Source organism: Myotis brandtii, unplaced genomic scaffold, assembly GCF_000412655.1.
Source record: "Myotis brandtii unplaced genomic scaffold, ASM41265v1 scaffold163, whole genome shotgun sequence".
NCBI lineage: Eukaryota > Metazoa > Chordata > Mammalia > Chiroptera > Vespertilionidae > Myotis > Myotis brandtii.
The window spans coordinates 557287-567541 of record NW_005355962.1 but is presented as its reverse complement, the minus strand read 5'-3'; the positions used below and the strand labels follow the sequence as shown (position 1 = coordinate 567541).

At 47.4% G+C, this 10255-nt stretch overlaps 1 pseudogene; it reads left to right on the top strand.

The window, feature by feature from the left end:
• Window positions 1–6655: 6655 nt before the first annotated feature.
• On the top strand, window positions 6656–7959 carry LOC102256666 (annotated as a pseudogene).
• Window positions 7960–10255: the final 2296 nt, after the last annotated feature.

Genomic DNA, 10255 nt, shown 5'->3' with positions numbered 1-10255 from the left:
ATCCATTCAACAAATTTAAGAAACTCAAAACCTAGAAGTACAGAGTTTTCAACTATATCGAATGCTGTCAAGAAGTGAAATAAGATGAAAATAGAAAAATGTTCACTTTAAAATGCTGTGTGCAACTGCAAAGCAACACATCGGAAAATCTAGAGGAAATGCATAATTTCCTAGAAAAACATGATGAAAAGTAACCCATGGTGAAATTTAAAATGTTAATAGAGCAATATCAAGTAAGAATGGAAAAATTATTTTTTTAAATCCATAATTTAAAAAGTACTAGGGTTGCAAGAAAGGTAATTCCAATGTCATTTAAATCTCAATATTTTTAAAAGGGAAAACACTTCCCAATTTTTTCATTTGGCTAGTGTAACATTCGTATAAAAAGCTGATAAACACAAGACAACACTTCCCCCCCAGAGCAATGCCACTTACACACATGGATGAAATACTAAATAAAATTGTGGCACTGTAAAACAAACAATAAAAGTCTAATACATGATGGGAAATAGGATTGTCTTCCAAGAATTCAAGTGTTTTGATCACTCTTTAATCCCTGCTACCACCACCCACTATACCAGTGGTTCTCAACATTGGTTGCACATTAGAATCACCTGGGAATCTTTTTAAAATCCTGATTTCTGGGCCTCATCCTCCGGAAATTCTGTTTCTTTGTTATGGGGTGGGGCCACAACATTAGTAACAAAGAAACAGAATTTCCGGAGGATGAGGCCCAGAAATCAGGATTTTAAAAAGATTCCCAGGTGATTCTAATGTGCAGCCAAGGTTGAGAACCACTGGACTATACCGTCCTAAATCTCAGAAATGCCTTTTTTTCTATTCCCCTTGCAAAAGACTCCCAAAACCCACTTGCTTTCACATGGATAGATGCTGACACCAATACATCACAGCAGCTAACCTGGACTGTCCTGCCACAAGGATTTAGGGACAGTCCTCACTTATTTGGTCAAGCCTTAGCCTCAGATCTTCAACACCTCGACTGAACTCCCAGCATCCTCCTCCAATGTCGATGACCTTCTGCTATGCAGTCCTCTAACTTCCTCACAACTACACACCCATACCCTTAATTTCCGGATGAATGGGCCTACTGCACACACCCTCATAAAGCCGAGTTGTCCCCAACCACAGTCACCTACCTTGGTTTCACTCTCACCCCACAAAGCCAAGCCATTACCTTGAACTGTAATTGCCTTATCTCCTCCATGACTGTGCCCTCCCCTAGACAAGAAATACTCTCCATTCTTGGGCTTGCCGGGTACTTTCACCTCTGGGTTCCCAACTTTAGTCTTCTTGCAAAGCCCCTCTATGATGTGGCGAAAGGAGCCCTCACTGAGCCTTTAGATCCCAAGACCAGAATTCTCACCCCCTAAAATGCTCAAAACTGCTCTTGCCTCAGCACTCACCCTACTACCTGACCTATCCAAACCCTTCATTTTATACATGGATAAGGGCATCACTCTTGGCCTCCTAGGCCAGAAATCAGGGCCAGACCTCAAGGTCATTGCCTATCTTCCTAAAGAGACCCCACCATTAGGGGCTGGCCTGCCTGCCTCTGGGCTCTAGAAGTGCTGACCCTTGGGCCCAGGAAAGCTAGAACTTACCTTCTCCCAGCCAATGATGATCTATTCCCCACATGCACTCAGAATTTACCTCCACTAAACCGCCCTTTTCCTTTCCTCTCCAGGCTCCAGCCTGTGCCGTGCCAGCACAGCCAAGGGTTTGGTGAGTCTGAGGAGGGGTGGTGAAGGATTCAAGAAAAGACAGACAAAGAGAATATAGCTGGGGCTTGGTGGATCTCCTGTGCCTGGATGAGGCCACAGAGAAGGATCCAGCTAGCAGGCTGAGGCTTTATTTTATAGTCAGGGAAAAACAAGATAGTGGTCACCATAGTTACAATGTTCTTGTGAGTTTCACTTGTTTTGGCAGCACTTGCTGCACCTCCCACAGCCCATTAGCTACCCAGGAAGGATCTAGGGGGTGGCCATAAGGTCAAGCTTAATTATGCTAAGAGGCTCTGCCCTCTAATCTGGGACTTGTTTGTGGCTCTGCCACAGGTCAATTTGAGGCTTAACTCTAGAGTCGCTCCCTACACAGCCCATTCACCTCACCCTCATGGAAGCTCCCCATATCACCTCATGCTGCAGCACCTCCCTGAACCCGGCTTCCTTACTCCTGCTTCCACCTTCAGATGACAATGAACAAACTCATTCACAGACCTCCTAGATTTTAAGCAGCCTTATTTCCCACACATCACCAATGCACCTTTCCCCAAAATGGCAGACACCTGGTTCATAGATGGCAGTGCCAGTACACAAAACGGGCAATGAGTGGCCAGTTATGCAAATGTCTCCAATACCCAGACTACAGAATCAGTGGCCCAGCCCCCCCAGCCCCTCCTCCCAGAAGGCAGAACTTACAGCCCTTCCTCGAGCATTAACTCTAGCAACTGGACAGATTATCAACATCTACACCGACTCCTGCTATGCCTTTCACATCCTCCATTCACATGCTACAGTCTCGGAGGAGCGGGGCTTCCTGACAACCAGAGGGTCCCCAATCACCAACGCCAATCTTATTCTCCAGCTCCTTCAGGCTGCAAGATGCCCTAAAGGAATTGCCACCAGATGGCCACACACCTCAAGAACATAACCAGTCAATGTTTTACTTGCTCTCAGACCTCTCCCCAGGGTGCCCTCAAAACACCTCCATCTTTTCCCACTCACCAGGCCGAAGGACAGGTTCCCAGTCAAGATTGGCAGGTTGACTTCACACACATGCCCCCTGTAAGGCATTTCAAATAGCTACTAAATGTAGAGACTTTCTCTGGGTGGGTAAAGGCCTTCCCGTCACCTCAGAAAAGGCTACGGAGGTAGTTAAGGCCCTTGCTGAACATCTCATTTCCCGCTTTGGCCTGCCCACCTCCCTACATTTAGATAATGGTCCAGCCTTCATCTCTAAAATCACCCAAGGGGTGGCCACTGCACTACAGGTCTGCTAGAGTCTACAATACCCGTACCATCCTCAATCCTCTGGCAAGGTCAAGATAATGAACTCAATCCTGAAATAATACCTCACTAAACTAAGTCTTGAGGTCCAAGAAACCTGGATCACCCCATTTCCCTTAGCCCTCATTCGCATTCAATCAACCCCTCGAGCCACCACATTCCTCAGCCCTTTTGAGCTTATGTATGGCGGACCCTTTCTACTTGGACACATCCCAATTGCCTGTAGCCCTTTGGGAGATTATCTCCCCGCCCTCAATCTCACTCGCCACCTCCTTTGGCAGCATGCTGACCAGTTCTTCCCAGGCCTGCCACTGACTCCCCCCTGATCCTCCACTAGAGCAGGAAGATGGGTACTCCTCCAGGCATCCTACTGCACGGGGACACTGAAGCCCAAGTGAATAGGCCCACGCCAGGTACTCCTGACCACACCGATGGTGGCCAAACTATGAGGACATCTGTGCTGGTTCCACTCGTCCAAGTTGAAGCAAGCCCCTGCACCCTAGGTTCCACTGCCAGTCAGCTTTTATATGCATGCCAGTCTTGGACTGACTCATCTCAAACTTACAAAAATTCCTGAGGAACTGACTCATCTCAAACTTATAAAAATTCCTGAGGAATTGTAAGCCCCAGACCCCTATGAACCAGCTTCCCCCATCACCCTCACTGGTCTGTTTGTGCTGGTCCCTCTCAGCCCCCTCCCTACCCAATGACCTACTGCAAACAAGTCTATGATCTTACCCTATCCTTCCTCAAAGAAGTCCCTTCTTTTCATTCCAGCACCGAAACACAGTTACTGACTTTCTTGTGGGATTGTTATCTTCAGGGAAGATTTCATAGACTTTTCTTGGGACCAAATAACCTCCTGTCTAGAAATAAACTCTGGGGATTAAGTTAACTAGAATTTAGCCTGGGAGGCCCTTACTCAACCTTTATTCTGGCTGGTAGTACTTGGATCTCCCTTGACATTTTTGCTTTTTAAATGTGCCATTGCCTTATATCATCTGGTTGGAATTACGCCCATCGCTGTTAGAGTCTGCAATGACCCACCAAGCTTTCTCCTCCTCTTATTCTGTATGCATGTCTACCCCAAACCTCTTAAACATCTCCTAAGTCTTCACTATCTCTCTCGAACCCTCAATCTAACACATAACCTCAACACCACCAACCCACTCTCATGCTGGACTGCTGGCTCTGTCTTCCCCTCTCAGCAGCTAGCTACAAGGCAACCCCAGCCTCCTTACATGCATGAGCTGACTCCAGTCTATCCTTCCACTATAAGATACTTGGAGAGCCCCCGTTCTAACTCAGGTGCCTTGATGAACTTTATAACTTCCAAATCATAAAAATGACATGAGGAAAACTCACAGGAAGAGCCATTCAGTTAATCCAATCATATTTATAAATTTTTGTTGTTGTTGTTAATCCTTACCCAAAGATATTTTTTTCCATTGATTTTTAGAGATAGTGGAGAGGGAGAGACATACAGAGAGAAACATTGATGTGAGAGAGACACATTGATTGGTTGCTTTCCCCACACACCTCAACCGGGACCGGGATTGAGCCTGTAACCGAGGTATGCGTCCTTGACTGGGAATCGAACCCAGGATCCTTCCAGCCTGAGGACCAATGCTATATCCACTGAGCCAAGTTGACCAGGGCTCCAGTCATATTTAAACAACATAACTGAACACTCATCCAATAAATTCCCCATTTTAGGATCAGTAACGACCAACACTGTCCTAGCATATCAGGCATCTCTTTACATCAACAGAACACTCCCTATGGAAAGGTTTTAGGATATCTTGATCAATGCTTATGCAACTTCACTTTCAACCTTCAGCCTTCCTCTGACTGGGCTGTTTTGTCACCCAAATAGCCCCTTTTCTGAAACCCGTGTAAATCTCAGCCTGCCCATCTCGGTGACCTTCCCAATGACCAATTCCTCCCAGTTCTGTGTAGGTGACCCTGCCCTTTGACGGCTATCTCCCATGGCAGTTACATTCACAATTACAACCTGACTGTCACCGACTCCCTCCCATGGCCTCACCCATTCTGAATTTTGGGTTGAGACTGAGAGGAAATATGTATTTTTTGAGAATACCACCACCGGGCTACACAATTCAACCCCAAAGGCCCTTTTCAGCCCCTTACAGGGGCAACCTTAGCTGGAACTTTCTTTGTTTGGGAAAATGAGAACAACAAGGTTACTTACCTCTTCACCAGAGAGAACAGTTTCTGCTTAGAAAATCAGGGAATCTCCTTTCTGTGCGGTACCAATACCTATCTCTGTCTCCCAGCCAACTGAACTGGGACCTGCACCCTGATCTATCTCACCCCTGAGATAGACATTGCCCCTAGTAATTGGCCCTTTAAGGTTCCTCTCACTGTTTACACTTGAACCAAGAGGGGCATTGCCCCCGTTCCCCTCCTTGCTGGCCTAGGAATAGCTACAGGCCTAGGCACTGGGATGGAGACTAGCATCTTACCCTCCCTTTTCTACTATCAGAGCCTGTCCAAAGAACTTGCAGACAGCTTAGGGAAATTGCCCAAAGTATTGTTGTAGTACAGGACCAGATAGATTCACTGGCAGCAATTACCCTAAAATCAGAGAGGACTTAACCTCCTCGCAGCTGAGAAAGGGGGGCTATGCCTATTCCTAGAGGAAGAATGCTGTTTTTAAGCCAACCAGTCTGGCAGAGTAAGGGAGGGGACCAAGAAGCTAGTTGATAGGAACTCAAAAGTCCGACAACAACTTTCGGAACCCTAGGCACCTGGCTACAGAATCTTAACTGGACCTCCTGGCTTCTACCTCTAGTTGGGCCCCTCTTAATGCTCTTCCTGGTACTCATCTTTGGCCCATGCATCCTAAGAGCCCTTTCTCCTTCCACCAAAACCGCATTCAGCAATTACCAATAGATCCTTAGGGAAAATGATGCTATTCCAGACCTACACTAGAGATCATCCCCTCCCTCAATAGCCAACTAATTAGGGACATCTCTACATCCCATCTAAGCATGAAGTTACAGAACAACAACATTGGCCTCCTTCATCAACTTCAGCTGGCAGGAACCCCAGCTTATAGGAACCCCAGCTTACAGGGGGGAAAAAAAAGAGAGAGAGACTGGAATGTTAGGCACATCCTTACATTATGCCCCAGTTGGGGCTCCTGCTTCTCCCAGCGGTTTCCTGTTATTTTCATTATAGGTTAACAGCCTTCAGTTTCCAGTAGACTGCCTCACCCAGTTTGCAGTGGACTGCCTACACCTGGCCCCCACCTGCACATAGTTCAACCGGCTACTCTGGCCTTTACAGGAGACACACATATCCCACTCCCCCTATTCTGCCCCGCTGATGCCATTTGGGTCTCAGGTCTTCTGCTCGAAGGTGTAACAATCTTATATAATAAAAGCCCAGCAACCATAACAACCAGAATGACCAGAAACCAGAACCACCTCAGCCCCTCGCTGGGCTGGCCCCGCCCCCCAGCAAATGGTTAGGGACGATCAGGCAGACAGGCAGAGTGATTAGGGGCCATCAGGTAGGCAGGCAAGTGGTTAGGCGTGATCAGGTAGGCAGGCCAGAGGTTAGGGGCAATGAGGCAGGCAGGCAGAGCCCCGCGATCAATTGCCTCAAAGAGGGAGACCCAGGCCACAGCCTGCAGGAGGGACGCTCCGCAGCTGCGACGACAGGAGGTGCTGGCAGTGGTGGACACTGTAGGGTGAGGCTGGCGCCACGGCGGCTCCTGAGCAAGCATGGCGCCTGCAGCCTGGCCCAGGCCCCAGGATTGCAGCCTCCCCCTGCGGTTTCTGCAGGGCTGGACTGCCACTCCTCCTGCTATGATGCCTGGGCAGGTCCCAGACCCTTCCATGACTGCGGGATCTCTGCCAGGGCTCAGCCCCCTGACCAGACTCCCCAGCTTGGCCTTGACTGCAGAGGAGCTGAAATACGCTGACATCCACAACATTGGGGCCATGATCACCCCTTTGCACTTTCTGGAGGTGAAACTGGGCAAGAGGCCTCAACCTGTGATAAGTGAGCTAGATGAGGAAGAGGAGTGGAGGAAAAGGGACCGGGAAAAGAACAAAGTGGCGGCAGCCCGGTGCTGGAACAAGAAGGAGCGGAAGGAGCTTCTGCAGTGGGAATCTGAGTGGCTGGAGCTCATGAATGAGGAGCTGAAAACCCAGATGGAGAAGCTGAAGCAGGAGCGTCAGCAGCTCATCCTGATGCTCAACTGTCATCGCCCCATCTGCATCGTCAGGACCGAAAATGTTAAGACTCCCGACTCAGAAGGCAACCCACTGCTGGAGCAGCTGGAGAAGAAGTGGCCATGGGCTGGGAGGAGGAAGAGGAGGAGGAGGAGATGAAGAGGAGGAGGAGTTGAGGAGAGGGAGGAGGAGGAGGGTCCCAGAGGGCTCTTCCTTGCTGCATGAAAAACACTTCAATGAGGCTCAGCACAGCCAGCATCGTCCAGGCTTTTTTGTGAAACTCAGATCAGCCACACCAGGGGAAGAAACCCAGGACCAAGCGCTGAGACCAAAGTAGTCCTGAGGGGGGCCTGTTCTGCCTGGGGCCAGGCTTGCGGGAGGCAGGACAGAGGCTCTAGGCTGGAGAGACACCCAACCAGGAAGCTGTGGGTGCTTCTCTGGCCTCTCCACCAGGGCACCCACCCAAAGGACCTCCGAGCAGCCAGGAAAAGCCATGAGTTGCAACCAAAATTAGGCTGAGTATGGGACTCAGAGTGAAACTGCAATCTGCCTGCCCCCAGCCCTGACCCTGACCCTGACCCTGATCCTGATCCTGGTGCAAGGCTGGAGAAGGGCATAGTGCCATGCCCTGCTGTACCCAATCACCATGGTCCAGCTCAGTCCTGCCTGGAGTGCCAGCCAGGGCGCACCCTCGCTGGTCCTGCTGGAGTCGCTGTGGGCACGAGGCATGGGCGCCCTTCCAAAGTATATACTCACTGAATGTCTACAGACTGGCTGTCCTGGCAGGGCTTTCAACTGCACATGTTTTTTATACTTTCTTTTTTAAGAAATATATTTTACAAAAAAAAAGATTTTATACAAGCAACAAATTGATTTCTATAATCACTCGATGTGATACAGTATAAATATGCTATGGTTTGTTGTGACGAACAGATATTCAGCAGTTATGGCCATTGCATGTAACTTCTAAGTACTGTAGTCTCTGGGTGTTGGGGGTGGCAGGGGCAGGTGCAGTGCATTTTCATCCTGGTAAACCCTTCATAGTGCTCAGTTCTATATAGCTCAGTAAACATTACTCTTACTTAAAAAAGAAAAAGAAAAGAAAAGAAAGAAAAGAAAAGAAAAGAAAAGAAAAGAAAAGAAAAGAAAAGAAAAGAAAAGAAAAGAAAAGAAAAGAAAAGAAAAGAAAAGAAAAGAAAAGAAAAGAAAAGAAAAGAAAAGAAAAGAAAAGAAAAGAAAAGAAAAGAAAAGAAAAGAAAAGAAAAGAAAAGAAAAGAAAAGAAAAGAAAAGAAAAGAAAAGAAAAGAAAAGAAAAGAAAAGAAAAGAAAAGAAAAGAAAAGAAAAGAAAAGAAAAGAAAAGAAAAGAAAAGAAAAGAAAAGAAAAGAAAAGAAAAGAAAAGAAAAGAAAAGAAAAGAAAAGAAAAGAAAAGAAAAGAAAAGAAAAGAAAAGAAAAGAAAAGAAAAGAAAAGAAAAGAAAAGAAAAGAAAAGAAAAGAAAAGAAAAGAAAAGAAAAGAAAAGAAAAGAAAAGAAAAGAAAAGAAAAGAAAAGAAAAGAAAAGAAAAGAAAAGAAAAGAAAAGAAAAGAAAAGAAAAGAAAAGAAAAGAAAAGAAAAGAAAAGAAAAGAAAAGAAAAGAAAAGAAAAGAAAAGAAAAGAAAAGAGGGAGGCCCAGGCCACCAGCTGGCGACACTGTGGCAGGTGTGCGGCCAGCCATCGATCGCCCCACAGAGGGAGGCCCAGGCCAGTCAAGCCATCACACCCCACGCCTGTCACCTGCAGAGGGAGGTGACTGGTGGCAGGGGAGGGGGGGCAGCGCTGCATAGATGGCAAGCAGTGGCAGCGGCGGGGGCAGGGCCAGCTGCCTGCAGCCAGGAGAAGGAAAGCCCCGATCGGCCCTGATCTCAGGCCAGGCCTACGGACTCTACCCAAGGGGTCCTGGATTGTGAGAGGGTGCAGCCAGGCTGAGGGACCCGCCCCCTTGAGTGCATGAATTTTCGTGTACCAGGCCTCTAGTAAGTTTATAATTCTTTACCACTTTTGGCCTTGTATGTTCCTCCTTCGGTGACCCTAATACATACCAATAAGAAAATTTAAAACATTAATTGGATTTGATAACATGAAGGCCATTGATTACATTACTAAGAGCAGTTTTAGTTAAGTGGGAGCAAAGAATGAAGTACAATATCTATTAAAGCAGTTTGAGTAATAAGTAGTAAGATAGTGGACTATGATAAGCTGAAACTTTACCACAATAATACCAATAAAAACAAACCTTAAAAAATGAGTATAATAAGAGAGACAACCAAGATGGCGACATAGGTAAACCCCTGAACTTGCTGCCTTGCACAACCACATTAAAAACACAACTAAAAGACACAACGAGTATCATCCAGAACCATGGGAAGGCTGGCTGAGTGGAAATTCTACAACTAGAAGGAAAGAGAAAAGTGCATTGAGTCAGGTAGGAGGTGCAGAGGTATGGAAGTGTGGAGGTACGGAGGCGTGCATGCGAAAGGGGCTGGTAGCTGGGTATGCTGTTGTCTTTTTCAATTGGGAGGAAGCTACAAGCTCCTGACTCCTCTGAACTCCAGCTCAGGGTGAGAATTTGGGGGCCCAGACTCATACGGAAAGAAACTCTACTGTCTGGCATTGGGCTGGAGCGTGAGGGTGGCTTTCTCACAGAGGTGCCTGTAGCGTTCATTGTTCCTGCATGGGGCCCCGGGACACAGAGACCCAGGGACCGATCCAGGGGTGGGCCGTTGGGCAACCATTGCTGTTTGCACCGCCCCATGATTCCCTGAGACCACGCCCCACCCAAGCTGTGCACAGAGGCTTTTGCATACTAATGGCCTGGCCTTTCTCCACCTAAAATCCTGTCAAACTGTAGCTGGGTCAGAGAACTACAGAGCTTCCAAAAGAAGGCCTAAGGCTCATCAGCAGCCTGCATTACTTCACAGCTGCACCACATCTGGGCATCTCCAAACCCCAAACAAAGAGGAGGAATCTGCAGATCTCTCTGTAGC